The 7,455-nt window shown below is 45.4% G+C and overlaps 1 long non-coding RNA gene across 1 annotated transcript; it reads left to right on the plus strand.

Moving 5' to 3' along the window:
* Positions 1–228: 228 nt before the first annotated feature.
* LOC138444194 (uncharacterized) lies at positions 229–6,276 on the plus strand. The gene is made up of 2 exons (XR_011258407.1): positions 229–823; positions 6,036–6,276. It is a non-coding gene; the product is annotated as an uncharacterized lncRNA (long non-coding RNA).
* Positions 6,277–7,455: the final 1,179 nt, after the last annotated feature.

Below are 7,455 nucleotides of genomic sequence, written 5' to 3' on the forward strand. Positions count from 1 at the left end.
ACAGCCACAGCATCACCCCAGGAGGAAGCCTGCTTCTTCTGGGCCCCAGGGAGAGGTCTTGGAGCTCAAACCTGGAGCTTTCCATCACCATGCTGGGAGCATGGGAAGCGGGTGTTTTTCTTCCTTGTGGCCTCATGGCTGTTTCCTACAACGTATCCGCCCTGGAGAATGCCCGGAAGAGGTGGCTTCCGGCTGGCACAGGGAGGAGCTGGCCTCTTCCCATCCTGCAGAGAAGGGGGTTTTGCTCCAATGCAGCAGTTCCCTGTGGCTTACCCTTTAACAGGGAGCATGGGCGAGTTTGGGTACAGGGTCTGGATTCGTCCCCTGCCTATTCAGATCAATGAATAGCTATTGAGCACCTCCTAGGTACCAGGGACTGCCTGAGATGAACTCCTCCCATCATCACCTACCAGCTGTGTGACCTTGGGAAAGGTATTCCATTGTGCTGAGGCTATTTCTCCATCTGAAAACGGGAGAACGATAGTTATCTCAGGTTACTGGAACATTAACACGAAAATATAAGCAAGGGGCTTAGAACAATGCTTGGCACATAGCGAGTATTCAGCAAACGTTCAAAAGCATGTAAGAGATAAACAGATACTACCCTCAGTGTCAGTATTCCCGTCTGTAAATTGCTCCCAATTTGCCAGGGAGAGAGCTGACACCAGTAGTAGTTGCTCCCAATTTACAGATGGAAAAACTGACGCAGACAACAAGAGTGAAGCCGGGACTTGAATCAAGAGGCCCTGGTTCCAAATCCTCTACTCTTCACAAGGCTCCGCACTCCTCACAGCTCTCACCACGTGGCCAAGCGACACAGCTGGTAAGTGACAACACCAGGAGGATCCCATCTCAATCCTGTAGAATCAGAATTAGGAAGTGATGAAGTGGGGGCATTTGTTATATTCCCTATTAATATAATTTCTAAATTACAAGTTTGTAAAATTTACTATTTAATAATGGCTGTGTTTAATGACTGACTCTCAAAGTTCCTGGAAACTTAGCAATCAGTTCTCATGAGCCAGTGCTTCTAACAGTGACCAATTACTTCTCAGGGCTGTTGTTAAACCAAAGGAGGAAAGGTCAGTGTCAACCACTGGTGTGCTAGAACCAGCTGTAGGGCCTTGGGCAAGTTTCTCAAGCACCGCGCACTTCAGATTTTCCCCAATTGTAAAATGAAGCTGTTATGAATATTGCATGAGAAAATGTATATAAAAAAGTCTAGCCAGGGCAGATCCAGGGTGAGGCAAAATTCAACCTATGATGAGAACCTACAGTACGAAATTCAAACAGGTGCTCTCTTTCAAGGTTGCCTAGTGCAGGGTCAGCAGCGGGGTGTGCCTTAAATTGTGTATGCTAAGTGTCTCGCTTACCTCACCCTCCTCCTAACCCTATTCCTGGCACACAGTAGGCAGTTGCTGTTATTACAAGAGCTTCAAGCCGGGTGTAACCTATCAGGGTAGACAAGCCTTAAAGATGAGAAAAGTTACCTAACAATCTGCTGTTTGTGAGAAAAACAACAGCATGGTACATTGTCCTGGGGCATAAGGTAGGTACCACGATGAGTCTCTCAGATAGCGGGGTTAAATTTCCACATTAATTGGCCACAGCCTGCCAAGGAGACTGAGCCATCTCTAGATCCAAGGCTGTCTCTGGAAATGGCTACTGCAAGCAGGAATTTCTTCACATTAATTTGAAAGATAAAACACTAGTCCTCAAATATACTTTCTAAGAGGTGGCAAGAATACACAGAAGAATTATACGAAAAAGATCTTCATGACCCAGATAACCATGATGGTGTGATCACTCATCTAGAGCCAGACTTCCTGGAATGCAAAGGCAAGTGGGCCTTGGGAAGCATCACTATGAACAAAGCTAGGGGAGGTGATGGAATTCCAGGTGAACTATTTCAAATCCTAAAATGATGCTGTGAAAAGTGCTGCACTCAATATACTAGCAAATTTGGAAAATGCAGCAGTGGCCACAGGACTGGAAAATGTCCATTTTCATTCCCATCCCAAAGAAAGGCAATGCCAAAGAATGCTCAAACTACTGCACAATTGCACTCATCTTACATGCTAGTAAAGTAATCCTCAAAATTCTCCAAGCTAGGCTTCAACAGTATGTGAACCGAGAACTTTCATATGTTCAAGCTGGATTTAGAGAAGGCAGGGGAACCAGGGATCAAATTGCCAACATCCATTGGATCATAGAAAAGGCAAGAGAATTCCAGAAAAACATCTACTTTCTGCTTCATTGACTATGCTAAAGCCTTTGACTGTGAGGATCACAGCAAACTGTGGAAAATTCTTCAAGAGATGGGAATACCAGACCACCTGACCTGCCTCCTGTGAAGCCCATATGCAGGTCAAAAAAACAACAGCTAGAACTGGGCATGGAACAATGGGCTGGTTCCGAATTGGGAAAGGAGCATGTCAAGGCTATATATTGTCACCCTGCTTGTTTAACTTACATGCAGAGTACATCATGTGAAATGATGGGCTGGATGAAGCACAAGCTGGAATCAAGGTTGCTGGGAGAAATATCAATAACCTCAGACAGGCAGATGACACCACCCTTATGGCAGAAAGCGAAGAGGAATTGTGATGAAATCTTGTGATGAAATTGTGAGGAATCTTGATGAAAGTAAAAGAGGAGAGTGAAAAAGTTGGCTTAAAACTCAACATTCAGAAAACTAAGATCATGGCGTCTGGTCCCATCACTTCATGGCAAATAGATGGGGAAACAATGGATACAGTGACAGACTTTATTTTCTTGGGCTCCAAAATCACTGCAGATGGTGACTGCAACCATGGAATTAAAAGACACTTGCTCCTTGGAAGAAAAACTGTGACAAACCTAGACACCATATTAAAAAGCAGAGACGTTACTTTATCGACAAAGTCCGCATTGTTACAGCTGTGATTTTTCCAGTAGTCATGTATGGACGTGAGAGTTGGACCATAAAGAAGGCAGAATGCCAAAGAATTGATGTTTTGGAAATTTGGAGAAGGCACTGGAGAGTTCCTTGGACTGCAAGGAGATCAAACCAGTCAAACCTAAAGGAAATCAATCCTGAATAATCATTGAAAGTACTGATTCTGAAGCTGAAGCTCCAATACTTTGGCCACCTGATGCAAAGAGCTGATTCATTAGAAAAGACCCTGATGCTGGGACAGATTGAAGGCAGAAGGAAAAGGGGATGGCAGAAGACAAGATGGTTGGATGGCATCACCAATTCAATGGACATAAGTTAGAGCAAGCTCTAGGAAATGGTGGTGGACAAGGAAGCCTGGCATGCTGCAGTCCATGGGGTTGCAAAGAATCGGACACAACTGAGCGATTGAACAACAGCAAAAACAACACCACCTCCCTAAAAATCTTTGCCAGTAAAATTGACACCAGGATAAGATGTGCCTGTTGACATGTGGCTTCTGAAGCTCCCTGACACCCACTGGGCACCAGCCACTACTGGGGAGGATGGGGAAGGGAAGACCAGAGTGCTGAGGCCCTAGCTGTACTCTGTCAGGAAAAGGAGAGAGATGTGTGGGCTGAGATTTCTTTTGTTGAAGAACAGGGAAGGGGAATTGGGGACTGGATTTGGGCTTCTCTGGTAGCTCAGATAAAGAATCTGCCTGCAACGCAGGAGACCTGGGTTTGGTTCCTGGGGTGGGAAGATCCCCTGAAGAGGGGAATGGCTATCCACTCCAGTATACTTGTCTGGGAAATCCCATGGACAGAGGAACCTGGCAGGTGACAGTCCATGGGGTCACAGAAAGTTGGACACGACTGAGCAACTAACACTTTGACTTCTCACTTTTTTCACTTAGGCATCTCCAGAGACAGAATCAATAGGATATAGAGAGATAGAAAGAGGGATTAGTCCAGGTGATTATGGAGGCTGAGAAGTCCCCCATCTGCCACCTTGCAGGCCTGATGCCCAGGAAAGTCAGAGTTATAGTTCCAGTCCCAACCCAAAGGCCTGAGAATCAGGGGGGGCTGATGGTGTCAGTCCCAGTCCAAGTCTGAAAGCCTAAAATTTGGAGGACATACAGTGTCAATCCCAGCATGAGTCCAAAGAGCTCAGAACCAGGGGCACCAATGTCTGAGGACAAAAGATGAACATCCCATCTCAAGCAAGAACAAATTTGTCCTTCATGTACCTTTTTGTTTTATTCAGGCCTCAATAATTGGGTGATGCCCACCTGCGTTGGTAAGGGCAGTCTTAGTCTACTGAATCAAATGTGAATCACATCTGGAAACACCCTCACATATAAAAATATTCTACCGGCCGTCCAGGCATCCTTTAGACCAGTTAAATTGACACATAAAATTAACTATCACAGGGCTGATGCCTTGAAAATTCCTAAAGTGTGTAACATTTTAAAGGAAGTCAACTCTTAAAACTCTAAGTCATTTCTCTTCAGTGCAATATTTGAGCAGATTCCAGACTGACATTGGCATTGTGATAAGAGTATTGGATTTGGAATTTAAAAGACTGGTTTCATGGAAGTAAACTGGCTATTGCTTAGGGCTGGGAGGGTTTGAGGAGGGGAGGAATGAGGGGTGATAGCTAAAGGATGTGGGATTTGAGGAGGGGTAATAATGAAAATGTTCTAAAATTGACTCTAGTAATGGTTGCACAACTCTGTGAATATACTAAAAACCACTTAATTGTATACATTAATGGGTAAATTACATCTCAAAAAACTTTTTTATTTTAATTAATGATTTTGTGTGGTATTGTCATGAAAAATAAAAAATCATTGTTCACAAAATAAATCCCTTATCACCTCCATAGCCTTGAGCTAGTCATTTAATCTCTACAAGGCTCAATTTCTCTATCCGTAAAATGGGAACCAAGCTGAGGAGCCAATGAAAAGAGAGCCCTTCAAGGTGAAGAGTTGCTACACCAACGGTCACATGGCTATAAGTTGGCTGACCATATGAAGATCCTCAGCCAGTGATGCCAAAAGCTTCTTTGATTTCCAAGAGGCATGGTGAGCACTGCGGTGAGGGCCACTCATACAGATCAGTGTTGACCCATGCAGATTTGAGCTCTGCAGACTTAGTTCACATCTAGCTGGACCCATGCAGAAATACTGCAAAAATGTCTCTGCCTCCTGGGTTGGAAGGAGGGCCTTCCATTGCAATTGATGTCTTAATATCAAAGGAGTTTGCTCCTCTCAGAAAGACCACACCACCAAGGAATGAGGAGAGGCCAGAGCCCCCCATCCTTTCTTCACATTCACATTTGGTGAATCTGGAAGGGTGTCCTAGCCCTGAAGGCAGGTTGGCCTTGAGGATCTCTCTCATCCCTGCCCAGTCTGGCTCTGCAGACTTTGGAGAATATACCTAGATTTGTTCTCTTCTGAGCTTGATGGTGCTGTAAGAACACAGTGGGTTTCTACACGGCATTTAGGAGAGCAGGATAGAGGAGGAGAAAAGGCCAGACATCTGCAGGAGGCATTCAAACCTGAGCTGTGTGATGGCGGAGAGGTGGGTAACCCGCAGGTGGAGGTATGACCCCAGGCAGCCCAAGAAACATGCCACGTCTGGGTACGTGCTCCCCAACTCATGTCTCAACAAGAGCTGTCAATCCACCCAAGGTAAACAGCAGTGCCACACTGTTCACTGGGTCAAAGCTCTTTGGCTAGCTCTTTGTATGTGTATTTCTTCTGTGTTTTATGTAGGGAGGTGAATTAATACCTCTCCATGACGCCACCTACATTTGAAGTAGCTGCCAAATTTCCTTAAGCTCAAAAGTAAACTTTCTTTAATGGTTGATTAAACCAAGGGAAGCAGTAACATCCTATGTGATTCACTCACCTATGTTTTTCCCTATAAAAATAGTTTCTCTTAAGGAAAGAAAATTTGCTTATTAGCTAAGCAAATTCAGGGCTTCTAAAAAGTAAACCACCGAATACAAATTATACGTCCTTGACTCAACTTCACTGTTACAACACGTCCCTGTCCAACAGTGGATGCTCTTCCGAGAAAAACAACGAATTTCGTCCTTGGTTCTTTTACCCTAGGATCCATGACTGTGCCTCTCGTCTCCCCTACCAACACCACTCCCCACCCACCAGGCCATCCCAGAAGCTGGTGTCTGCTCCAGGGCTCCAAACCAGAAGCTCGCGACATCCCCATGTCTCCAGATCAACCTCTTTCACTTATTCCTCTATCCTCCAATCGGCTTCCTAAAGGGGGAAACTCTTTACTTTCTGAAATTCTACCTTTTTAAAAGACAAATAAACTATCCTATGCTTTCAGAAACATTTACCCAGTTTTCTTTACCATTCCCCGTGGAGCCGGCATTGAGCAAAATAGAGAAGTAGAACCAATACCTTCTTTGGGCCAATCTCTCCCCTCCTTCCATGCATATGCTTCCCTCCCCACTTCCACCTTACAAATTGTGTTTCTTAGCTGCAAGCCAAGTAGAAATTCATTAAGAGGATATGGTATACTTCACATAATCCCTGGGAGAGATAAAAAACAAAGTTTGATTCTCTGTAGCCAGAAGCATGCACACATGCTAAGTTGCTTCAGTCTTGTCTGACTCTTTGCAACCCTGTGGACTGTAGCCCACCACAGGATGTCCACGGGATTCTCCAGGCAAGAATACTGGAGTGGGTTGCCATGGCCTCCTCCAGGGGATCTTCCCGACCCAGGAATTAAACCAGCGTCTCTCATGTCTCCTACATTGGCAGAGGGGTTCTTTACTACTAGTGCCACCTGGGAAGTCTCTGCACCCAGAAGAAATTCCCCCAAAACATGCTGCAGAATTTGTTTAGCAAAAATATCACTGCCATGAATGCTGGGCACCATGGCTGGTTCGTATCAGCACACAACCCCTGATATGGGGCTCAGCCTCTCCACATAGCCACCGCTGCTCCAGGAATTCAGACCACCTCTAGAGAGCTCACCGATCCTGCTGCTTCACATCACTAGCTCCTATCCTGAGTCCGGAGGCAGGAATGTGTGACCAGCAAAGCCCAGGTCGTACACTCACCTCCTGGCTGCAGATGGAGGCTAGGAAAGGGAAGACACGGTCTTTCCACCATCTAAAGTGGCCGGCTCTGCCACCACTCATCAGAACTAGCAAGGTAGGAATTCCCTAAACACAGGGAAAAGGGTTCAGATACTGGCCAAAAAGAGATGTACGTGTCCACAACATCTCCTTTCCCTAAAGCCACTCAGCTCTTTTCTACTCTTCCAACCCACACAGAATCACCACCTTAGTAAGCAGAGATGTAATGAGCTATCCCTCAGAAATAATTGCTTACTTACAGATGATCAACGGAAAAGACTGCTTAACAGAAAGCATCTGTGGAGGAGATGCTGTAGGACAGAGATGTTCCCACACTTGACCCAGACAGCTTCTGACTCCTACTCCGTCTAAAAGACAGAGCCCACTGGTTTTCATTGTCCACCGGAACACAAGCTGCCTCAAGG

The sequence above is a fragment of the Ovis canadensis genome, chromosome 7 (assembly GCF_042477335.2).
Source record: "Ovis canadensis isolate MfBH-ARS-UI-01 breed Bighorn chromosome 7, ARS-UI_OviCan_v2, whole genome shotgun sequence".
NCBI classification, from domain to species: domain Eukaryota; kingdom Metazoa; phylum Chordata; class Mammalia; order Artiodactyla; family Bovidae; genus Ovis; species Ovis canadensis.